The sequence below is a fragment of the Myxine glutinosa genome, chromosome 14, assembly GCF_964187855.1.
Source record: "Myxine glutinosa chromosome 14, kmMyxGlut1.1, whole genome shotgun sequence".
NCBI lineage: Eukaryota > Metazoa > Chordata > Myxini > Myxiniformes > Myxinidae > Myxine > Myxine glutinosa.
In genome coordinates, this window is record NC_136274.1 from 18,459,435 (window position 1) to 18,485,850 (window position 26,416).

The following is a 26,416-nucleotide window of genomic DNA, read 5'->3' on the forward strand; positions in this document are numbered from 1 at the left end:
GAGCCAGGAAAATAGGCCCTACTGCCACCGATCATCCTACGTCCGTAGCCTCAATCCCTTTTGCATTAACATTGGTTCATATTGGGCGAGTTAACACAGGGCAGGCAGAGGAGGATTGGGGCGGAGTCGAGGCGGAGCGGCAGAAGCAATGAGGATAAGCACAAGCCGCCAATCAGAGCTCGAGGGTGGTGGCGGCGGCGTGGTGTCAGAGGGCGTGGTGAGAAGAGTCGGGTGAGTTACTGAAGGTTCGGGGGGCGCAGCTATAAGAACCGCTACGCAAAAGCCCTCGAGAGGACTCGCAGAGGAGAGAGAGAGACAAGAGGACTTACACCAGAGGACTTGCTGCGGGATAGAAAGATAAGAGGGCTACAGCGAAGGACTTGTATGAAAGAACTTAATAAGCGGTGAAAGCTGATGAACTTGACGAACTTGCACGAGAACGCGCGCTAACCAGCTCGGAGTGTATAGAAGAAGAGTAGTTGGCCGCTACAGATACGCGGGCGCAGCCAGACGCGCTTATAACGAATACGGCACATTTGAGACGCGCGAGGAACAAGGCTGAGGAACCGCCAGCCGCGCTAAAGTCTGCCTCTGCCGTTCCGCCCGATCATCTGCTGGTACGAGAGACGCACTACGAGTCCCTGCCTTCGCCTGCCTCCATCTTCGCGGGACGTGCCGGGGACCGTGGAGAGCCGGACGGGGACCATCTCTGGACACGTTGGGGAACACCTGCCCATCTGCAATACCCTGTGTGAGTGTGAGCTGGGCCCGTTGTCTCAGGGATAAGTTAAGACTGCTTAAGGATTGCTCTGTGTCCCTTCGTCCTTGAACTGTATATACGTGTGGGAATAATTAAACCCATTGGTTCTTCCTTTCTTCTTGATTAGATCGTTCCTGTGGTTTCCTCATTTGACTAAGCGTGGCACGAATAAGATCGCTCCAATCGGGTTCCACTGAGTAAGACTGCACGGACCACGTGTACGCAATCCGCTCGGCGTACTAACATCATACATGGTTCGTGCGAGGCTTGTTTCCTCGCTCCCAGGGCAGCGCGGGGACTTCGGTATGAGCAAAAAGTAGTCCCGAAACCCTACGCCGCGTGTGTCTGGGAGGGAGGTAATAAGTCTCGGTTCCGCCAGGCCCAGTAAAGACAAGGGGATTAATCCCCCCTTGATAAGGGGAAGAAGGCCGGCGTAGAGAACCGTAACAATTGGTGTCAGGAGTGGGATTGGACCCAGAGTGCGCTTCACGCACTTGATATTGTGAGTGGATGAAATTTAGTATTAAAAGCCAAATTAAATTCGTGCCGTGGCTAGCCAAAGCGGTCGAATGCCGGTGGGGGTAGAAGAGGAGGTAGATAAGGAGGAATTAATGACCCAGGACCCATGGGAAGAATTGGGAGAATAAGACAGTGACGAGGGGCAGGCAGCAGGGGTAGAAAATGGCGGAGCCTCACACATGGCCGCGGCAGCCGAGCCCGCCGTGCCGGCCACATCTGGCCTGGAATTGCTCCTTATCCGACTAACTGCGAAAATGGACAAATCAATGGCAGAAATGAAAGAAATGCGGGATGAAGCAAGGTGTAATAAGGGCGAGCTGAAGAATGACATAAATAAAATACATGGGAGAATGGACATCTGAGAAGAAAAGATGGATGCTCAAAGTAATCAAATTAAAGAATTGGGGAACAAATCCACCCGGGACATAAAAAAAATGGGTGATAAATTGGAAGAGGTGAAAAATGAATTGGAAGGCAAAATGGATGGTCAATTGAAAGAATTGGGGGACAAATCCACCCGGGAATTGTTAAAGATGTGGGTGGCGTCAAAGAAAGAAATAAAAGAAGCGGGGAAGGACATAAGGCGCAAGCTGAGCGAGGAGGTCGCAAAGGGACGCAACGAGGTAACGCGGTGAAAGGAACGCGTGGAGAGCGGGGTAGTGCAGAGTGCGGCTACATGGACCGAAGGAATAGAAATCGCGACTCGGGGTGTGGAAAAGCTGACGGCCGTCGCATTGGAAAAAGGAATTTTATGCGTGCCGGCGTTCGTCGAGGAAATAGAAGAAATAAAAGGAATAGTTGAAATTGGGGCCGAAGAGACGGCAGGGATAGAATCGGAAAATGAATCACGGAAGGTAGAAATGGAACCTGAACAAAGTTTGCATTTGCATCATGATGCCGGGATTGCTAACCCCAATGAAAGTTTGCAGGTGGTGCTGCCGGAGAAGAAGGTCCCTAAGGTGAGCAGGAATGTGTATGGCGGGAAAAGGTTTTTGGCGCGCTTGGGGCATAGACGAAGCCCGGGCGCTCGTGGAAGGTCCTTTGTGCGGTGTACGCAAGCGAATGGCGCGCGTGTGTGAGAGAAATGTGCACCAGAGGGCGAGTGTATGATGGAATGTATGTGGGAAGAGTGTGTTGGAGAAGAGTGTGAAGCAGTGTGCGATGGCCGAGGAGAGTGAGGGAGAATGCACACCAGAGCGTGTTGTAGAGCGTGTGCAGGAGTGTACACCAGAGCGTGTGATTGGGTGTGTACCAGAAGAGTGCACACCCGTGGACGTTAGAGTACGTAACGAAAGATTGTACACGAGGGTGTACGATGGCCGATTGTGTAACAGAGTGTGTGAGGGGTATGAGTGCACCTGGGTGATGTGCACCTGAGTGTGTAAGGGAAGAGTATGCACGGGAGAGTGCTGTAACAGAATGCAGGGAGAGTATGGGAGGCGCTGGAGCGCCGCGTTTTGCGAGTGTGGAGGGGGTCGCGTGTGGTAAGAACGCGGCTCGAGCATCGACACAGACCAGGGGAGCGTTTAGCGTGACGTATAGCCGACGCAAGCCCTCGGTGAGCTGTGTGCTTTGTGTGCAGCGGGGACCGGCGGGGATCGTTGCCGCGACTTGGTGGGAAAGGCGATCGGCACGGTTCAAGGGGGGGTCGGAGAGTTCGGAGCCGCGCCCCCTGGCGGCTGCGGTGCTCCGACCGTGGGCTGTTGGGCCATTGTGCATGGGACCGCAAGGCCTCGTGCAGAGATGGCGCCCGGAACCTCGGCCCAACCAAGCCTCCTCCCCTGAATCAAAAATGCCGGACGGACCCAACCTACAGTAGACCAACCACCCGCATGCATCGCTCGGCTTTTCGAAGCCGAGCAGTGATGAAAATGTATTTCCACACGGAGAGGCTCAAGTGTCGTCGACGGATAGCCATAGTGTTGGCGAATGGTACCCAGCGTGGAGGAATGGTAGTTTTACCATTCCTCACATCTGGGCTCATGAGCATTAGTTTAGGGGGATGGCAGTGACATGCACATGGGGGGCCAGCGATGGTTACCTCCATGGGGCACCGAAGCTAGCCGAGGGCGGGCTAGGATAATTGTTAGGGAATCAGCAGACAGTAAGGACAAGATTTAAGTAGTGACATTTGTACAGGTAGAGGGGACGTAGGGAGATTAGAAGGATGATAACGACGAGGGAGTGCTTAGTGTAAGGGAAGACGGGGAAGCACGAGTTTTAGGGGAAGTAGTCAGCTAGATGATGCTGTGTGTGTGAGAAATTGTGTATTGAGATAGAATGGAGTTGTGTTGGAGTGTATGGGAAAAGGTGTAAGAGCACAAAAGGTGTGCAAGAGATTTGGTGTGCGAGATAAATGGTGTGTGAGATAAATGGTGCGTGGAATGCTTGGTGTGAGATAAAAGGTGTGGTATGCATGGTGCGAAGGAGTGAATGGGGGGAGATGGACCCCTTCACGAATACCCGGGGTGGGTAGTGTAAAGCCAGGTAGAGGGCTTAGGTAAATTGTTTGGATATTGACACCTGTGGTGCAGGAAGTGGCAAGTAGTGCTTTGGTTGGGTGCATGAGTCTATGAAATGGCTGGGCATGTGGCTTTGTTGGTGCGTATGGTTATTGGAGCACTCTGCCACTGGTAGTTTGTCGGCCAGGTGAGGCTGCAGGTAGGCTCTGGGAGCCAGTTAGGGTTGTGAGTAGTTGTTCAATGGGGTATCAAATAGGATCCAGGAGAAGGACCCGGGTAGCCCAATGCCAGAGAGGGCATCAGAGGGGTAAAGAGCCAGGGAGGGCCTTCCCCAGTTAGGTAGTCGCAGGAGCAGGTAAGCTCGGGTGGTGACTTCAGTGGCGGAGGTGCGCAGGTAGGTAGACCTGCTAGTGGAGCCACATGACCCAGCCCCGAAATTGTGCAAGGGCACAGATTGAAAAATTGGGGAGTGAGACCCAAATTCATGGGCACCGCAGAGTGGTCAATGGGAATCAGGTTTTTAGAACCACATAGTGTATAGAGGCCGATTGGCAGGGCATGATCCAGGGTAGTGTAAGTGAGTTAATGTCATTAGAGTAGTGAGGAAGAGAATTCCCGTCGTGCCATCCACATCCATTCACCAAGAGAAACGGAACTCCACACCAAGGCTTTGAAACTGTTTGAGTGAGTAAGACGCATCACGATGTAGAGTGACATTGTGTTGGTTCCATCTCTTCCGTCCTGGGAGGGATTGGAAGACGAATTTGGAATTAGAGGGGGATATGGGAGACAGAACGTAGTGACGAATTTGTAAATATAAGGAAGGGCTGGGGGTACTGTAGTGTAAGCCGACGTTGGGGGTTACGGACGGTTAGGGACGACTCTGCTCTGCTCGCTCCTCCGCGCCCCTCGCGTTGCATTACCTTGTGTTGATGTGTACCTTTGCGCCCTTTCTGCTTTGCTGACCGTGCTTTGTCTCTCCCCCCCACCCCTGGGCCCACTTTGGAGGAGGAGTTGTGCAGCAACATCGAACTGTGCAGCACCCCTGCTGCACTTTGCTACACCCTGTGCAGATGAATTGTGCGACACTTTGCTGCCATGTCTGTCATTTGTTATAACTTTGCTGCACATGTGCAGCACTTGCTGCCACAGACACTTTGCTGCAGACTCACCTCGCATCTTCAGATCACTTGTTTGAGTGGCATCAATGTCACGCAGTTGGACCACATAGGGTTGGCCCTGCTGGCAAAATAAAAAACGAACACACTTTTTGTACATTTTTATTATTGGTGTGCTAGGAAAGAAGAACTGTAAGTTTTATTGCACACAGAAGATGCAGGAAGCAAGAAGAAGATGCCAGACAACAGCAGCAAATGTGAATTGTGAACTGTGAACTTTTGATGACTGTGTATTTGTGCATTGCTGTGCTTTCTCCCCTCCAACTTCTTTTCAAAAAGGACAGGTCCTGGGTCATAGAACTGCAAATAATTTAGATTGTGATTGCATATAAAATGCTGCCCACCGGCTTTATGTTTAGTTTGAGGGTGGCGGCGGCGGCATGGCGTCAGAGGGCGTGGTAAGAAGAGTCGGGTGAGTTCCAGAAGGTTCGGGGGGCGTAGCTATAAGAACCGCTGCGCGAAAGCCCTCGAGAGGACTCGCAGAGGAGAGAGAGAGACAAGAGGACTTACACCAGAGGACTTGCTGCGGGAGAGAAAGATAAGAGGGCTTTACAGCAAAGGACTTGTATGAAAGAACTTAATAAGCGGTGAAAGCTGATGAACTTGACGAACTTGCACAAGAACGCGTGCGCTAACCAGCTCGGAGTGTATAGAAGAAGAGGAGTTGGCCGCTACAGATAAGCGGGCGCAGCCAGACGCACTTGAAACGAAAACAGCGCATTTGAGATGCGCGAGTGAGAACGGCTGAGTAACCGCCAGCCACGCTAAAGTCCGCCCTCTGCCGTTCCACCCGATCATCTGCCGGTACGAGAGACGCGCTACGAGTCCCTGCCTTCGCCTGCCACCATCTTCGCGGGATGTGCCGGGGACAGTGGAGAGCCGGACGGGGACCATCTCTGGACGCGTTGGGGAACACCTGCCCATCTGCAATACTTTGTGTGAGTGTGAGATGGGCCCATTGTCCCAGGGATAAGTTAAGACTGCTTAAGGATTGCTCTGTGTCTCTTCGTCCTTGAACTGTATATACGTGGGAATAATTAAACCCATTTGTTCTTCCTTTCTTCTTGATTCGATCGTTCCTGTGGATTCCTCATTTGACTAAGCGTGGCACGAATAAGATCGCTCCAATCGGGTTCCAGCGAGTAAGACTGCGTGGACCACGTGTACGCAATCCGCTCGGCATACTAACATCATACGTGGTTCGTGCGAGGCTTGTTTCCCCGCTTCCAGGGCAGCGCGGGGACTTAGGTACGAGTGAAAAGTAGTCCCGAAACCCGACGCCGCGTGTGTCCGGGAGGGATGTAATAAGTCTCGGTTCCGCCAGGCCCAGTAAAGACAAGGGGATTAATCCCCCCTTGATAAGGGGAAGAAGGCCGGCGGAGAGAACTGTAACAATATATATATATATATATATATATATATATATATATATATATATATATATATATATATATTAATAATAATTCATTTATTTTGTATAGCGCTTTTCATGAAGCCCAAAGGCGCTTTGACAGAGTGCAAAACATAATGCATAACAAAACATGAAAACAACAAGTGCAAAAAGACAAGAATCAATAGGGAAATATTTAAAGCAAAAGGAGGGAGAAGGAGAAGTGATAGTCAGGGGTTAAATGCTGTGGGTTGAATTTTGAATGCAGTGCTGAACAGGTGGGTCTTGAGTGATGTTTTGAATGTGGTGAGTGAGGAGGAGTCTCTGATGGTGTGAGGTAGTGAGTTCCAGAGGGTGGCAGCAGCGATGGAGAAGGCCCTGTCCCCCCCAGGATCTGAATTTGGTCCGGATGGGGGGGGGGGGGGGGTCAGGAGGTTTGTACCAGCAGAGCGGAGGTTGCGGGTGGGAGTGTGTCTGGAGAGGTGGTCAGCCAGGTAGGATGGGGCCAGGTTATGGAGGGCTTTGTAGGTCAAGAGTATCTATATACACACACACCACCAGTCAAAAGTTTTAGAACACCTCAATTTTTCCAGTTTTTATTGAAATTTAAGCAATTCAAGTCCAGTGAATAACCTGAAATGTTATAAAGGTAAGCAGTAAACTGCTCGAGGTTAAAAAAAAAGTTTAGGTGAGCAAAAACGGGAAAATAATGTAAATTGCACAGTTAAGTTGTAAAAAAAAAAGGCCTTCTTCAGGGAACAAGTAATGGGTTAACAACTTACAGCTGTTCTGCAGCAATGTAAGTAAATTAAGCCTTGAAAGTTGATGCAAACAATTCCGATAGGTGTCCCAACCTCTGCTGATCACTTGATTACAAACCCCCTGTCTGGATCAAAGCAGTATTGGAACAGACTGTTATTACACCCTCTGAAGCATTATTTGGACAATATTGCACTGCAGGAAGTAGTATATTGCTGTCATGATGGCGAGAAAAAAGGCAATTAAAAAAGGAAGACAGCCAGACCATAATAACCCTAAAAGGGGAGGTCTTTCCTTTCGACAAATAGCAAAGAAAGCCAAGGTGTCAGTGAGTACAGTTTCCGACACAATCAAAAGGCACTTGGAAACTGGAGGAAACTCTGACAGGAAGAGGTCTGGCAAACCCAAAGCCACAACAGAATCAGAAGACAAGTTTCTGAGAGTCAACAGCTTGTGTGATAGGCGGCTCACAGGACAACAGCTTCAAGCACAGCTTAAAACTGGTTGAAGTAAGCAAGCAATTCCTCTATCATTCCTCTATCACCATCGTACGCTAACATCTTCATGGGAATGATAGAGGCCAAGATCAATGCAGAACCTCATCACGGCATCCTGGAAAAATCCTGGGTACGTTATATTGATGACATCCAGTTCATCTGGTCAAAATCCCACCGCAGTCTCACACAATGCCAAAATGAATTAAATTTGATTCATCCGACCATCAAGTTTACATTCGACAGCTCACAGTCCGAAGTTCACTTTCTAGACACATCACTCACGCTTCAAAATAACAGACTCGAAACAGAACTATACACCAAACCCACAGACACTCACTCTTACCTTCTCCCTTCTTCATCTCATCCTAAACATACTGTTACAGATACGGCTTTGATGGTATGGTGGGCCGAGCGGGATGGCCGCCGTATCCGTACAAGTTACCCCGATTGCACCCGGGGTTGACTAATCGCGCTATGCTGGCTCAATAAGAAAAAGAAGACACCCGGCTGGATTACAATCACACAATACGACACCAGGGATACGGTTCTCAAAGGTTGTTATTACGATTGCGGAAGGTTTAGATTACAGGGACAAGAGGGAAACATAGGAAGGTGGGCACTTAAACACACTTATATTATCCCCGGACAGACGACAGGTAAACGCGGGACAAGGCTCACTCACACGGGGTTTGATGGCCAGGAAAGCGGCAGTCGATGGCTCAGGTGCACCTGGCTCAGGGACAGAATCACGTACGGTGGTGTCCAGCAGATGCGGGGAGGTCGCTCAGCGCTCGTGGGTCGCGACTTTGGTGGAGATGCCTGGGAGGTCGCTCAGCGCTCGGGAGGGTGGCGTCTTGTCCTTCCAAGCTCGGGGCGCATCTCACGTCACGTCCGGCGCGGGGCCGCGTATATCCGGCGGGGAGTCACGCCCTCGCTCGTTAGCTCCGCCCCATATGGCATCGGCCCATGGCTTCTCATTGGGTGCGGGGGTTACCGGCTCCGCCCTTGACGAGGGGCCGACAGGGAGCCCCCTTCTGGGTAACCCCGTCGAGCACATGTTCAATGGCGGCCAACCGAGCCGGAGTGAGGACGCAAAGCCGCTGTTGTTGTGGTTGTTGTTGGAGCTTGAGATGATGGGAAGAGATGCGGGGAGGTATGGGAAGGTCCTAAACTCCTACTGGTGCCATATCATCACATTCTGGTGCAACGAAGAGTCATAATTAATGGAAACAAGTCCTTAACTGACATAGATTAAGAATAACTAGCAAGATGTCCTATAATTGTCTACGTGTGGTGCGGGGGACCTGGGCACGACATTTAATGGGGGAATGAAGGGGAAGATCGGCTCTAATGGGTGTTGTTTACAGACAATGGGACTAGGGAATGGGGTAAGGGGAGAGTTGGGGAGTATCGGAGAAGATAGGGGAATATTTACAAGCGGATATGGAGGTCAAATTCCATATTCGCAACATTGCACCCTTCTCTACCCTCGGGGCGTCCCGACCCGATAAATTTTTTACCTACTTTAGTGTGGCACGCAATGTAGTTCCCTCTACTATTAACTCTACCCTGAGTGCGACAGTTTTATAGATATTCACAAATGAGTAAATATGTCCCCCTGCGACGTTGCACCCTTCTCCTCTCAGAAACACACCCACAGGATAACCGAATCCGGAAAGAATCCTCAAACTAAACATACAGCCGGTAGGGAGCATTATTTACAAGACTACGCTGATATTTACACTACGATCCAGGACCTGTTTTTGGAGGAACACATGCAGATGTTATGCATAGAGAGAGCGCGCTTGCCAACATCGATACACCAACCCACGAGTGCTCTGTGGCCGACGGCCTTTAATAACGTGCAGAGCACCCTTTCCCAGCATCAAAAGCACCACCCCACCACACAGTCAGCACCATCCGGTGCAGTCACCATTGTTCATTGGTATAAAAATAACTTCAACAACCCCTAACCCTGCAGGTGTCTCTTGCTCTTCTTGTGGTGCACTTGGTGTTACTTAAAAGTGGTTCACCTGTATGGCATAGGTGCCACGTTGACCCATAGGTCCATCCCCGGGTGGTGCTTGGCCGCAAACGAACTGCGGTCCATCGTGGGTGGCCACAAACATTGCGGTCCATATGGTGTATCGATCCCGGCAGCAAGCAGCGAAAGTGCAGGCCCACAACTGCGTCGCCAGCACCTCTCTCTCCTCTCTCTCTACCCCAAAGCCAGATCCTCGGAGGTGGGAGACAAAAACAAGACAAGTGAGCAAGGTGGTAAAGGCGCAAAAGTGCACGCAATGCAAGGTGATGCACACTGGGGGCACATGGGAACCAGGTGAGACAGGTACGTTCCTACCGTACGCCCCCCCCACCAGGTAACCTACATGGCCCCTCCCTTACCCCTTACTGTATCAACAAAACACAACACTACCCATAAACATCTACTTTACAAATCCACAAACATCCCTACTGTCTTCCCCGTTCCTCCCATATACCAAATTCGTCTTCTCTCCCTCCTAACCAATCAAATTTGCCATTTTCAACTCTCATCAAAATTTGCCATTTTCAACTCAACATCAAAATTTGCCATCACCAATTCATCATCAGTCCCTCCTAGGGAGGGAGAGATGGAATCACCCCAATGTCTCATCCACGTCGTGATGCGTCTCACAAATCCACACAGCGATTCATCTCCTGCAACAAAACAAAGAAAACACAGGTGTGGAGTCATCATCATCACCACAGGTAAGTGGCTGCGTATGGTGCGACAGGTTCATTAATCCTAACTATTTCCTAAATGACTTTAACAACTTTACACTACCCGGGGTCTTTCTCCGGCCAAACCATTGGCCCTCTTACACTATGGGTTCTAAAAACCAATTCCCATTGGCCAAACTGTGGTGCTCTTCAATTTGGGGTCTCACTCCCCCGATTCATCTCCCGGTGCCCTCGCACAATTTCTGGGCTGTGGCGTGTACCTCTCCCAGTGGGTCTACCCACCTGCACACCTCCACCACTGCAGTTGCCTCCGAGCTTACCTGCTCCTTACCCTAACCTAACTACCTGGGGAAGGCCCTCTGGCTCTCTCCCCACTCCGTGCCCTCTCTGGCACTGGGCTGCCCGATCCACACCCGGGATCCTCAGGCACCCACTCACAACTACCGGCTCCCAGAGCCCACCTGCGGCCTCACCTGGCCGACATCCTCACAGTGGTGGAGTGCCCAACCAACTACACACACTAACAGGCTACACGCCCAGCCATTTCCACAACACTAATGCACCCATTCACAACACCATTCTGCAACCGCACCACAAATGCCAATATCCAACCACAATTTACCTGCACCCTCTACCTAACACTTACACTACCCGCCCCGGGTACTCGTGAAAGGGGTCCACTCTTCCCCCATCCACACTTTCGCACCATGCACACCACTCCGTACCACTTACTCCAACTTTCTCCACACACCTGTACTTGCACACCTGTGCTCTCACACCTGGTGCCACCGGCACCCTTCTCTCCCCAAGCGCATTCGCGCTGATCCACACACTCACTACTCATACACGGCTCCACACACCTGTCCAGTTGCACACCTGTGCAATCACACCTGTTCAATTCTCACAAACACGGCATCATCTCAGCTAACTACTCCCTTCTGAAACTTGCGCTTCCCAGTCGTCCCTTTAAACTATTGCGCTCCCACGTCATTATCATCCATACTAATCTACCTGCGTCCCCACTACAGGTATCAGTCACTAACTAACCTTAACGTTACCTAAGGTCATCTTCTCTAGATCCCTACACACAATATCCTAACCCACCCGGGCTAGTTTTCACTGCCATACACCCCATAAACCTAGTGCTCCTTTGCCCCCCCTGTGAGGGATGGTGGATTTGCCATCCCACCACATCGGGGGTCTCTCACTACTAATTTTGCACATCAAATTTCAACAAATTAAAAATTTGCCAATCACTGCCCATCATCTGCCAATCACTACTGCCAATCCCTTGCCAATCATCAAATTTTGTTTTTCTCTAATTTGGGGTCCAAAACACTAACCTCATCACCCAGTCTACTCACTAATACCTCTCGGTGCGCCAATCCCTGTCCAAAGCCCGGCTTCGTAAAGCCAAGCAATGGATGCTGGTTGTTTTGTGCCAGCGGCTGGATACATCCGGCACTCGGTGCAGGGAAGGAGGTTTACCCGGCCCGAGATCCCACACACCACCTCGGCGTGGAACCATCCAATGCCCCGATCTAGACCTGCCGGCACGTCTCACCAAAAAGTGGTCGCCATGACGACCCTTTCTATCGGGCTGCCAGCTCCGCCTAGTGGAGCACGGACGCGGCCGTTCAAAGCGAGGCCCAGCACGCACCGAGGGCCCGCTTCGGCTAAAAGTCGCTCTAACCTCTAACCCGTGTAACGTCGATGCTTCACCTGGACGCTTACACCCCGCAGCCCGTTCCTTGCTCACACATCCAGCTGTGCCCATGCTCCTCGTACCCTTCCTTACACACCCAGGTACCCTCATTCCACTCACAGCCTTGGTCACACACCTGACCACCGAACACTTTGGCACACATTCGTTGGTCGCACACCTCACCAAAACACCTCTTCGCGCCCCCTCCTCAGTCACCTCCTCTGTGACAATCACAGGTGTGCTCTCATTCGCACACCCAACCACGTGCCTCACCACCAACTCCAGCGTGCATTCCCACTCACGCTCTACCATTCCAGGTGTGCATCCTTCCATCCCAGGTGTACATCCTCGCTCACCTGTCATAACTAACTCACGCTCCATGTCACTCTCACTACTTTCACCTCCATTCCTGACAGCGCACTCACCCTTACTCTTGACAGCACACTCTTTCCCCATGCACCTGTCCGTCACACACCTTTCTCGCGCACACTCTCCCGTTACACCCTCTGTAACACTCACCACAGGTGGACACTCTTCCTTACTTCTGACAGCGCACCCTTTCCTCATGCACCTGTCCGTCACACACCTTTCTCGCGCACACTCTTGCGCACACTCTCCCGTCACACCCTCTGTAACACTCACCACCCCGCGCTTCCACGTGCTCCCTCGCACACGCGCTACGACCGACTCACTCTCGCCAGCACACTCACTCCTTGGCACGCACTTTTTCCTCACACACCCTAGAGTCGGACTTTCTTGCACACCTCCTCTTTCGCACACCAGACCAGTCGCACACTTCACCAACGGCCTCTCACGAACACCCGGGTCTATCTCGACCCCCAAGCTTATTAAATCACCTGGCGCATCATACGCACGACCATATTGGTCACCACTTACACCGGGTCCTCTTTCTCTTCGCTTCTCCTCCATCACCTGCGAATCCCTCATCCGGTTAATGAGCACATCATCACGATCCGAACACAGACTTTGGACCAATTCTTTTACTTCCTCCTTTATCTCTTTCTTATCCCCTCTCCGTCGCTTCTTAATTTCGCTCACCCCTTCTTCCACTTCTTCTAATTTTTGCTTCATCTCCTTCATCTCTTCGTGCGCCCCTTTAAGTTCTTCCTCTAACTCCACTTTATTTTTTTCTATGTGCTCCCGCACCTCCCGCTCTTTAACCTCCATTACCTCTACCACCTTGTCCATTTTCCTCGTCAGGTCCTCATGTACCGTCTGGCACTCTTTTTTAATTACCCCTACGTCCTTTTTCATCTCTTTCTGTGTCGATTTTAAACCCTCTATTACCGCTGTGTTCTTCTTTACCTGGTCCCCCAACTCCTTTTGTCCCACTGTCAGTTGTTCTACTCCCAGCGTCAACTCCTCTATACCACCTTGCAATTTTACAGTCCCCTTTCTCACCTCTTTCTCCATGCGCTCCTTACAGTGCCTCACCTCCTCGCGCACTCCTCCGACCTCCTCACTCACTCCTCTTCTGATCTCCTCTCCCATCACTTGCATCTCCTGCCCAGATGCCACCCTCATCTGCTCCATTTCCTCCCTGTGAGCATCCAGTTTGGTTTCTACCCCCATTCTGACCCCCTCTATCTGCTGCTCCATTTGTTTAACTTCCCTTTCCGCTTGGTCCCTCATGTCCCTCAATTTGCCTTCCATACTGTTTTCTAACCCCTCTAACCCATTTTTCACTCCCTCTATTTGATTCTCCTGGGCAGCCATTCTATTTTCTACCCCCATTAACCCATTTTTCACTTCTTTTATCCCGTTGTCTAACCTCTCAAAATTATTGTCTAACCCCTCACTGGTACCCCTCGCTTCGTCCCTCATTACCCCCATTTGGCCCTCCAATCGCTCACCCTGAGCATCCATCCGGTTCCCCAACCGCTCACCCAATCGCTCAATTTGGCTCCCCATACTCATCTGTACAGCTGCCTGTAACTGCGCAATGAGGGCCTGCATGTCAATCGGCTGCATGTTAAAGCCCGCTGATACAGCCGGCTCGGCTACCGCACGCTCGTGCGAGGCGCCTTTTTGCGCGCCCGCTACTTCGTGCGTGACGGCGCTATTTTGCGAACCTGCCGCCCTCACTGCTTCGCTCTCCTCTTGTCCCTCAATTTGGTCCTGGATCGACCCTACCTCACTCTCCTTTACCGGACCCCAGCCGTCTTGATCCGCCATAGCGCGACTTTCAAAACTCGGTTTTTATTTTTTTTATTTTTGTAAAACAAATTGAAATTTCGCCGTTATAATTTCGCGCGGGAAACGCGCTCCGAATCGATTTTCCCTCCCAAAATTTGGGCCTAACTAATTTAGTCCCGGGTTCGAATCCCACTCCTGACACCAATTGTTACAGATACGGCTTTGATGGTATGGTGGGCCGAGCGGGATGGCCGCCGTATCCGTACAAGTTACCCCGATTGCACCCGGGGTTGACTAATCGCGCTATGCTGGCTCAATAAGAAAAAGAAGACACCCGGCTGGATTACAATCACACAATACGACACCAGGGATACGGTTCTCAAAGGTTGTTATTACGATTGCGGAAGGTTTAGATTACAGGGACAAGAGGGAAACATAGGAAGGTGGGCACTTAAACACACTTATATTATCCCCGGACAGACGACAGGTAAACGCGGGACAAGGCTCACTCACACGGGGTTTGATGGCCAGGAAAGCGGCAGTCGATGGCTCAGGTGCACCTGGCTCAGGGACAGAATCACGTACGGTGGTGTCCAGCAGATGCGGGGAGGTCGCTCAGCGCTCGTGGGTCGCGACTTTGGTGGAGATGCCTGGGAGGTCGCTCAGCGCTCGGGAGGGTGGCGTCTTGTCCTTCCAAGCTCGGGGCGCATCTCACGTCACGTCCGGCGCGGGGCCGCGTATATCCGGCGGGGAGTCACGCCCTCGCTCGTTAGCTCCGCCCCATATGGCATCGGCCCATGGCTTCTCATTGGGTGCGGGGGTTACCGGCTCCGCCCTTGACGAGGGGCCGACAGGGAGCCCCCTTCTGGGTAACCCCGTCGAGCACATGTTCAATGGCGGCCAACCGAGCCGGAGTGAGGACGCAAAGCCGCTGTTGTTGTGGTTGTTGTTGGAGCTTGAGATGATGGGAAGAGATGCGGGGAGGTATGGGAAGGTCCTAAACTCCTACTGGTGCCATATCATCACATTCTGGTGCAACGAAGAGTCATAATTAATGGAAACAAGTCCTTAACTGACATAGATTAAGAATAACTAGCAAGATGTCCTATAATTGTCTACGTGTGGTGCGGGGGACCTGGGCACGACATTTAATGGGGGAATGAAGGGGAAGATCGGCTCTAATGGGTGTTGTTTACAGACAATGGGACTAGGGAATGGGGTAAGGGGAGAGTTGGGGAGTATCGGAGAAGATAGGGGAATATTTACAAGCGGATATGGAGGTCAAATTCCATATTCGCAACAATACAATTGCAAGCATACCATACAGTCAAGCAATCAGAGTAAGACGCATTTCCTCAACAAAAATGGCAGAAGAAACTTCTCTCTGCCAATTAGAAACACACTTCATTGCAAGAAAATATGACCCTGACTCTGTGAAAAAAGCAACAAACCGAGCAAAACGCATACCGAGAGCAGACCTTCTGATTTACAAACCCAAACCTGCAACTAACCGTGTCCCACTGGTAACCACCTACTCTCCTACCTCATCCCAATTGCCAAGTATTCTGAATAAGGCCCTTCCTCTCCTCCATCAATCAGAAACACTCGGCACCACATTTCCTCAACCTCCACTAACATCATTTTGACGTGGTCGGACACTCAGGGACCTCTTGGTAAAAGCAAAGCACCCACAGCCCCACAACAAAGAAACTAGGATCCCTGGCTTCCATAAATGCACAGCAAACAAATGTATTATTCACAAGCATTTACCAGAAGGAAACAAATTTTTGTAGTTCTAGCACTAGGCAAAAATTCCCCATCACCTCCGATATGAACTGCAAATCTACATGGGTCATATACCTAATCACTTGCCAAAAGTGTAACAAACAATATGTTGGAAAAACTGAGAATACACTCTACACACGATTTAATAACACCCGGTCAGAAATCAATAACTTCCACACCAGTCAGGGCAAATCTCTACCTTACACGATTTACTTTAATCAACCGGATCACTCTATAAAGGACATTCAAATCTCTGGCATTGAATCAATTACAAATCGATCACACACCATGATTCTGAAACCTGAGTCCTTATGGATACATAAACTTCGGTCAAAAATCCCTCATGGCATAATTTTTGATGATTAAGGAATGTTCCGACATCAACCCAATCAAATCATTAAACGTAACCCATTCATTCATTCATTCATTCACTCATTCTTTCATTCTACCTTTATATGTCATTTATATAAATATATAAATAAATATATAAATATATTATATGAATATAAATGGTGTATGAATATATGCTTGTGTGTTTATGTATGTATCTCTATATTTGTATATGCACGTGCACCAACTAACGTGAATGGTAACTGTAAGCTGCGCTTCACTTCTGTTGAACTTGGGGACGGTGAGTGAGCTTTAGCATGGCTCTGCCTTTTGTACGCATTTTCTACACATATCACACATCTTACACACATATCACATTACATACTTGTCTGATATACATGCCTGTTGTTTCTATAGACTAAGAAGAAGACCTTTGTTTGTCGAAAGCTTGTCAAAAATTAAAGATCGACGTCCAGAAGCTACGTCCGCATCTGATTTAATCTCCCGATTATATATATATATATATATATATATATATATATATATATATATATATATATATATATATATATATATATAATAATAATAATAATAATACATTTATTTTATATAGCGCTTTTCAAGAAGCCCAAAGGCGCTTTGACAGAGTACAAAAAACAAGTGCAAAAAGACAAAAATCAATAGGTAAATAATCAAAGCTGGTCTTATCATAAAGTGATCTGGTCTTATCCTTTACTCAGCCACATCTGAATCTGCTTTCCACACACACTGAATCAGATAGGGTACATCTTAACATGAAATCACCATAATCATGTATATATTATAACAGCTTCACATTTAACAATTTATTGTTTTCCTCAAAACATTCAAAAAGTTATATTCATTTCTATTCTTCTTCTTACACGAATAATATCCAAATCAGGTATGTATTTTCACTACTAAACTAAGAATAGCATTTAAAGTTGCTTTCAGGTTAATATAGTTTGAAAAATTAAACTCATGCAGTTATTTTAACACTACTCAAAGAAAATAAATGCATTAATAATGAGTGTATATGATTAAAATCACGAACAGGAATATCTAATTCCCAACAAATCTTGCAAACAAGCAAACTATGCATAATGTATTATTCTCATAGTTCCTCCCCACCTATATATATTGTTGTGGATATGAGGACTGTATATTTTTTGATTGTGTGCTGTACTATTGTGATTATTGTTTATTCTGTGCCTCCTGCCTCCGGAGCTGTGTAAAGACCAAAAGGGCGTCCCATAGTCCACAAGCATACACGTCAGCCAAGTAATAGAATATACCTGTTGATAGTTATCTCTTATTCTGTGTTTTAGGATAAGGCTGTGTCTCCCATTAATTGAAAGTACTCCATTGCACCAGTGAAAGAGAATAGATCCCCTTTCCTTCCCATCCCCAAAATCTCCATCCCATATTACATCCCCTCTCGTCATTGCCGAGCCTCGATTGCCCATATTACCTCCCCTCCAATAACCGCCATTGACCACGAGGCTCGAGTCAGGGAAGAAAGGCATGTCTCCACCTCGTCATAGAGGGGGAGGAGTGAACCAGCCCCGCTCGACCAACCATGAGCCAGGGGTTTGGCTACAGAGGGCGGAGGAAGAGCGGTCGGGGAGGTTCGCAAAGGTTGAGGGGCGGGGGCCTATATAACCCAAGGCAGGGGTGTGGCCAAAAGAGATGCGTTTTTACAGAGGAGAGCAGAGCAGAAGACAGAAAGGCCTGGAGTTGGACTTTGAGTTGGTCTGAGTTGGTTGGGAGTCGGTCGTCAAGTGCAGAGTGGTGAAGAGTCAGTCAGGAGAGGTGGTGGTCAAGTGGTTGCGTTGGTTGCGGTGAGGAGTCGGTGGTAAAGAGTGAGGGACCAAGAAAGAGAGAGAAAGAGTCCTGAAGCAAGAGAGGAAGTTGTTGGACTGGGTGGGACTAAGGAAGGAGAGAGAACCCGTCACACCAATCCCCCAAGCTCCGCGTTGGCTCCACCAAGCGTTCAGCTCCACCAAGCTCCGCGTTGGCTCCACCAAGCGTTGGCTCCACCAAGCTCCGCGTTGGCTCCACCAAGCGTTCAGCTCCACCAAGCTCCGCGTTGGCTCCACCAAGCGTTCAGCTCCACCAAGCTCCGCGTTGGCTCCACCAAGCGTTCACCTCCAGCCATCCACCTCCTGCAATTCCCCGTGTGAGTCGTCTTTTGTTTGTTCTGTCCTGGGTTAATTAAGTCTGTATAAGCTAGTATTTTCCCTGTGTCACCTGCGTCTTATGTGCTTGTAAATAAACGTGACTGCTTTCTTTTTGCTTGTGTGTAAATAGTCAATAAATTCAGTCGTATTGCCAAACCTTTCTTTGCCTTCGTTTTCCTCTTTGCATTGCGTCGTTTTCGTCTTTTCCCTCATTGAGCAGCTGGGGTGCGATACGGCCAAAGTCTGGGTGAATCGGGTGAGTTTTGTTAGGTCGTGGTCTTACACCACCGCTCGGTCTATAACATCTAACCGCGATCTGTAACAATATATATATATATTTTTTTTTTTTTTTAACATGAGTAATTGATTCTATAGTGTTAACTACAAGTAAGTGATCTTCAAATGATACCCTACATTACTTTAATTTTCATGGTGTGTAACTTGTGGTGATATGAGTTCACTGGTCTTGGAAAACTGACACAATTCATAACATTTTTTATTATGCCATTATCTCAACTCTACTGTACTCATTTACAACATTACTTAATTCAATCTTTTTATCTCCACATTCATGTCATCATAAAAAGTCATTCTATTTTGGGTCCATATTTGTTTCTATTCTCATCAACCATATACCGTATATATATATATATATATATATATATATATATATATATATATATATATATATATATATATATATATATATATATATATATATATATATATATATATATATACATACATATATATATATATATATATATATATATATATATATATACATATATATATATATATATATATATATATATATATATACATACATACATACATACATACATACATACATACATACATACATATATATATATATATATATATATATATATATATATATATATATATATATATATATATATATATATAGCGGATCTCAACGCCGGCCTTCTCCCTTTACCAACGGGGGATTAGTCCCCTTGTCTTTGACTGACCAGGCACGACCCGAGGCCTATGACGTCCTTTCCAGGCAGCGCTAAATATGGTTGTAGAACCACATTCACTATTACCTAAGTACTAGCGCTGCCCTGAAACAAGGAGATAAGTCTCGCCCGAATCACGGGTGTTGGTGGATACGCCGAGCGGTAGCGAACCCGTGATCCGAGCCGTTATTAATTACGAGACCCCGATCCGAGCGGTTCTTATTCGTGCCACGCTTACCCATTGGAGAAGTCACAAAAGCGGTCAAATTCAGAAGAAAAGGAATAACAAGATTTATTCACACTATTTACAATGATGAGAAAAAGAAGACACAGTGCAGCCTTAATAACAGTCTTAACTTACTCCCAAGACAAACGGGCCCGTCTCACACACAGACACTCACACGGGGATTGCAGATGAACAGGTTGATGGTCACCAGCGCGTCCAGGGATGGCGTCCGGGCAGCTCTCTCTCTCTCCGGTCCCCAGCTCGTACCGCGAAGATGGATTCCAATAGCAGGGAGGAGTTCGTATGGTGCCGCTGGGACGCACTGGGTTATTTGCGGGGCGAACGGTAGGGGAGGGCTCTGGCAGTTAATCACTCGCAGGCTATTACCGCGTTTTATCCACGGGGCTGGAATATTCGCTATCGGCTGGCTTGGCCGTAGCCGCGTACGTAATAAACGAATACCGTTCCAAGCCTCGAAACGCCAATACAATCAAGTGTTCTCTCTCATGCAAGTCCTCACTGCAGTCCTCTCTCATGAATCCTCGAAGTTCTTCCGGGCAGTCCTTTCGCCACTGTCGTGTGCACGCGAGTCCTGCTCAAGGGCTTTGTGCAGCGACTTATATAGCCCTGCCCAGCGAACCTTCTAGCACTTGCGAGATGCACCTTACCACGCCCTATCACGCCATGCCCTTAGAGCCCTGGTTGGCTGGTGGCCCTTACCCTCATCGCCTCTGGCGCCGCCACACCCCGACCCCGCGCTCCTCCCTCTTCTCAGGCCTACCTCGTGCTACTCGACTCGTGAGCGAACAAAGGGCAGCGAACGCTGCTGGCAGCCAAAGCGTAACAAACTGCTGCGGGTAGCCCAAAGCGTAACAAAATGCGGGATAAGCCAATTGGGGCGCGGGATCGATTATACCCATAGGTGGAACTGGAGGGTGGCGCAAAATGAAGGGACCTAAGCTCATGTCTTTACACAATGCAGATATTACTAGGGAAATGGCCTATACTCACACATACTATACAACAACAACAACATGCATTTTAAGGCCATTTTCCCTACTAGAGCGGGGGTTAGCCTTGCGGTTCCCATGACAATCTTCTCCATTTTGCCCTATTTTCTGCATCTCTCCTTGATAACCCCCTTGCCCGCATTTCTTCTTCCACCATCTTTAGCCAAGTCTTTCTCGGTCTTCCCCGTCCTCTACTTCCTTCTACATTAATTTCCATCACTCTTCTCAACCAGTCACTTTCATCCTTCCTCAACACATGACCAAACCATCTCAACCTGTTCCTCTTCACAGCATCAATCACAGGCAATATTCCCATCATCTTTCGCAATTCATCATTTGTCTTCCTCTCTCTCAACGATACTTCGCACATCCATCGAACCATTCACATTTCCACCCTTTCCAGCCTTCGTTGCTGCTCTACGTTCATTACCCATGTCTTGCTCCCATAAATCATAACACTTCTCACACATGCAGCATACACCATTCCCTTCAGCTTCAGCGACACTCTCCTCCTCATCAGCACGCCACTCAGTTCCCGAAACTTCTTCCATGCACATCTCACTCGAGCAACCGTTGCCGAGTCTGATCCACCTTCTCCATTCAGCATGTCTCCGAGGTAGCAAAATGTTTTCACACCTTCCAGCTTCACGCCGTCTCCAAGATCCAACTCAACATTTCCTCCATCTGCAGCTCCCTCTGTGCACACCTTACATTTGAATGTAGCTGCAACACTGGTAAATGACCCTCTCAGACCACTACATTTTTGATGAACCGACTCAGCGCACATTGTACATTGAATGGAGTTCACTCCGACAACCTTCCTGCACACAGCACACGGCCACTTCCCAGTTCTTTCCACCTCACCACATGCTTTACCACTTGCCATCACCTTCGTCTTTCCAATATTCACCTTCAGACCTTTTGTCTCCATACATTCCTTCCACTTGTTCATCTTTTCCTTCAGTCCATCCATACTTTCCGCAATCAACACCAGATCATCTGCATACAACAACTCCCACGGTAAACCCTCCTTTACGTTCTGAGCCAGCACCTCCATCACAGCTACAAATAGTAGTGGACTTAGTACCGACCCCTGATGCACTCCCACCTTCACCTCAAACTCACCACTGTTCACGTCCTTCGTCCTTACAGCTGTGCACGCTCTTTTGTACATTGCCATCACTACTGTGATCAACCATTCCTCCACTCCTAACTTCCTCAATGCGCATGTCAATACTTTGCGTGGAACCCTATCGAATGCTTTCTCCAGATCAACAAACCCAAAAAACAACTTCTTCCTCTTCTCCATGTACTTCTCCTGAAACTGCCTCACAATGAAAAGCGCATCTGTCGTTCCTCTTCCTGAGATAAATCCAAACTGCATTTCGTCGATCTTCACTTTCTTCCTTATCCTCCTCTCCAACACCCTTTCCAATACCTTCATTCCATGCTCCAATAACTTTATCGCTCGGTACGAGCCACACTCTAGAGGGTCACCTTTCCCCTTGTATAGAGGGACGAGGGTACTCAGTTCCCAAGCCACTGGAATGCGGCCTTCTTTCACCACCAGATTACAAATCTCTGTCATTCTCTTCACACCCCAACTTCCTGCTGCCTTCAACATATCTCCCACAACTCCCGTCGGCCCTCCCGCTTTTCCACTCTTCATTGCTTTTATCGCTTCCTCAACTTCCTTCTCAGTTATCTTTTCTGCCGGTCCTAAAACTGGGTTACTCTCTATGTTGCCATCCCATTCATTCTCTGTATTCAACAGCATTTCCATATATCTTTTCCATCTTCCTTTAATTCCATCTGGGTCGACAACGATTTGTCCCACTTCATCCTTCAAGCAACTCACTCCCATCACATCACACCTCTCTTTCGCTATGTGCTTTGCAATCCTGAATACCGCGCTCTGACCCTCTTCCAAATCCAAGCGTTCTCCGAACATTTTCCTACATGCCTCCTGCGCCTTTGCTACCTCTTTCTTTGCAGCCTTCCTGGCTGCCTTATAACTTTCATGCTCTGCTGTTTCTGCTCCCGTACCCTTCGCCTTCTGCCACTCCTTGAACTTCTTCCTCTTCTCGTCAATCCTCTTTCCAACTTCATCATCCCACCACCATGTTTCCGAGTGCCTCGGTGGTCCTTTTGTCCATCCACATACCTCACCAACGGCTCCCAACAGACTAGCTTTCATTGACATCCAACTACTTTCAAGCTCAACCACATCATCCTCTACCCTACTCAGCCTCTCTTTTAGTGCCTCCCTTACTGTCACCTCTTTCAACCTCCACACCTTCATTCTTGGTTGGTACTTCACCTGCCGCGCTCTCCTCGCACCTTTCACCCTTATGTCGCAGACAACCAAGTGGTGCTGTGAAACAGCCTCCTCCCCCGGGATCACCTTTGTGTCCCGGAGGTGCCCCTATCTCCGCTACGCACCATCAGGTAGTCAACGGTTGTCGTCGACCCACCTGACGTATATGTAACAAGCTTATTATCCTCTTTCTGGAACTGAGTATTACAAATCAACAAATCAGCTCCTTCAGCAAACTCCAAAATCCTTTCACCTTCTCCATTTCTCACACCATATCCGTAACCCCCATGAATTCCCTCAAAACCATCCATACTCCTTCCCACATGTCCATTCAGGTCTCCTCCCACCACAACAACTTCCTCATCTTTCACGTTTTCCATCAGCTTCTCTATCGCACACCAGAACTTGTCCTTCTCTTCATTGCTTCGACCAACCTGCGGAGCATATCCCGAGATGACGTTCACCAAGAGCTTTCCAATCATCATTTTCACCATCATCAACCTATCACTCACTCTAGTCACACTCACCACACTGTCTACAAACTCCTCAGAAAACAGGACACCAATGCCATTCACGCCCTCCGGGCACCCTTGCCACGCAAACTTGTATTTCTGTCCCTGCCTACCCTTCACCATTCTCACACCATTTCCCTTCCATCTCGTCTCTTGCACACAACATATGTCCACTCTTCTTCTGACCAATACTTCCACCACTTCTCCTGATCTCCCTGTCATTGTCCCTACATTCCATGTCCCAAACCTCGGAAACCGATCTCCACTTCGGGCTGCACCCTGCCCATATGTAGTTGTAATTGTCATGGTTCTCTTTTTGAGGCAATGTTTTTATGGCCGGATGCCCTTCCTGACGCCAACCCTCTTAGTCGTCTCTTACGACACGCAGGGATACGGTGTACCTATTCTGACCAGGGTACACACTGGGAAACATTTAAAACATGGAAATTCTGGGGGGGGGGGGGGGCGGCGTCAGCATCACGGCTGCGGTTTAAACATATTCCAACAATATCCAAACAGAACCATGAAAACCATGAAAAACAATCTGGGAAAAGTCTCCAAGCGAGAACGTGGATTTGAGAAAGAAGGCGCAGAGGCGGAAGAAAAACGAGATACAGGGGGCGGGGCACAAGTCGAGACGAGGAGGAGAGCGAACAAGCACGTGTCCGGGAGGAGAGAAAGAATCAATATAGAATTCTTTGTCTAGGGAGGTGAGGTGTGGGGGAGAAAATAAAATAAAAGAAACATACTATGACATAACTAATACTCTAAGTGGGCCTACGTGTTGCTTGTGGACTAACTATGGGGGGCAAACCTTTAGCCTTTAATGATGTCATATGTACAAATCTCAGAAACGTAGCAATATATTACATTTTATTGCCATTTTATTGCTTTTTTTTTTTTTACTTGCGAAATTACCATTGTAAAACATATCGTAATTTGGCCTTTGGCCGTGATGGAATTTCAACATAAATATAGTAGGTACTGAGGTGGATCATGGAGGAAGCAAGGGAATACAAAAGGATCCTATACCCGAAGATCCGATAGCACCATAACACCCTATAGACACTTTTCTATAAGCTCTTCCGGTAATAAAGGTTCTAACAGGGTCTTCGGGTTCTAAAGGATGTTTGGGGTTTATGGGTCTAAGAGTTCTAAAAGGTCTCTAGGGCTTTAGAGGTTTTAGGTGTCTAAGCATTCCAACGGGGTCTGTAGTATCTCCAAGGTATTTGTAGTCTTGGGGGGTCTTCAGGGTGTCTTAGGAGTTCTTGGAGTTATTGGGGGTCTTAACCCTTAGATGCAGTGATTCAATAAATCAGAAGAATGCATTCATGGGGAATAGTGACCTGGGATTTGTCAGGCAGGTTATTTTTTTAAAAGAAAGAAAAGAAAAAAGGAATTATCTATATTGTTGTATTATTTGAGGTGTGTTTTCTTCAAAAAATGTTCAAAAAAAATTCACCCCCCATAAACACTTAAGTTGGGTCTTTTAGACCTGGCACGGTCTTTGTTTCTCTACAACTTTGTTGCATTATTTTTTCTTCGAATGACCTTTCATATTTTTTTTTTTTTTTTTTTTTTTTTTTAATACAAGATCGAGGCTCGTGAAAGAGCTAACATTAATCACACAGAAAGACAAACCGACACATAAAACATTTAACATGGGGAGCGGTAGACAAGATGGGGAGAGAGGGGGAAGGACACAAACACAACATTTGAGAGCAGGGACATCGAGAGATCTCCATATGTGCATCAAATAAAGAGTAATACATGTTTCTGTGTTTTTTTTATTGTTTTTTCATTCAGGATCGCAGGAAAAATATTTTAAAATGTAATACTACCATGAATGTAATACTAACATACTACCATATGGCGTCAGGAAGGGCATCCGGCCATAAAAACATTGCCTCAAACAGGGAACCATGATTGTCATGGGGCCCGCAAGGCTAACCCCCGCTCTAGCGGGGAAAATGGCCTTAAAACGATCATTCAATACTACCATGAATACATACATGCCTGGTTTTACACTCTTGTAGAATATGGCTGACTTAGCTTTGTTTACGATGGTACAGAGTTTCATTCCAGATTGTAATCACCAATCCGAGAGCCATACCTGCAGCATTTATCGTTTTCCAAAGGAATCAAGTATTAAGCAATGGTGGAATGAACAATAACGTTACTTATGGCTTTTTTCTCAATCTTCCATCTTTTCCTGTGCTGTCGTCTTGCATAAGCGTACGTAAGCAGCGTTTACCCACCTTGTTTTGAGCACCTCAGAGTTTACTCAATTATTTGCAAAGGATTATTGATCAACTTCAAAATCAAGAGCAATAATTATTTTAATTTCTTATAGTGGGGACCTATTGTGGCTTCGTTTGCCTTATGCCCTGAGGGCAGTCTCCATTTTCTGTAAGAATCGGCCTCTGACATATGCTTCTCGATTGCCGAGAAAAGGTCTGTGTTCGCTGGAATAAGTCCATCTAATGTTAGCGATGGATAAAAAAGAAAATTTGTTTCATGTCAAACTCAGGATTTTCATTCAATTTCCAGCAAAGATCATGCCCTGTACATCCTGCAGCTATTGCCAGTGACACAACCCGTGACTGTGGTGAGGACCTCATTATACTGTGCTGCACATATAGATCTACATGGTATATACATGTGACATAATCAATTTGGCGATGAGCGATATGAATAAAGACGAGCGATTTTTGGCACACTGAACTACTATCCAACTACAAAGACTTCATCTGCTGCTTTGTGGAGTACTTCTCTCCCATCTGGGTTGCCCCCTTGCCTCACATCTTGCTCAGCTTGACGCTATGGAGACCTAAACTTTCAAGATCATTGGAACCACTCACGATGAAGCTGAGTCTATGGATCTATCACGTCACCATCGCCAACAGG

General features: G+C 47.9%; 2 protein-coding genes across 11 annotated transcripts in view; one reads left to right on the forward strand and one right to left on the reverse strand.

The window, feature by feature from the left end:
* Nucleotides 1–26,416, reverse strand: part of LOC137439459 (multidrug and toxin extrusion protein 1-like) — a 649,989-nt gene that overhangs the window by 172,349 nt on the left and 451,224 nt on the right. The gene's annotated exons all lie outside the window — the stretch shown is intronic.
* The window catches only part of LOC137439463 (sodium- and chloride-dependent GABA transporter ine-like), a 234,626-nt gene continuing 226,140 nt past the window's right edge, over nucleotides 17,931–26,416 (forward strand). Inside the window, exon 1 of the mRNA XM_078767908.1 lies at nucleotides 17,931–18,460. The gene's annotated coding sequence lies outside the window, so the exon portion shown is untranslated. The remainder of the gene's footprint in view (nucleotides 18,461–26,416) is intronic.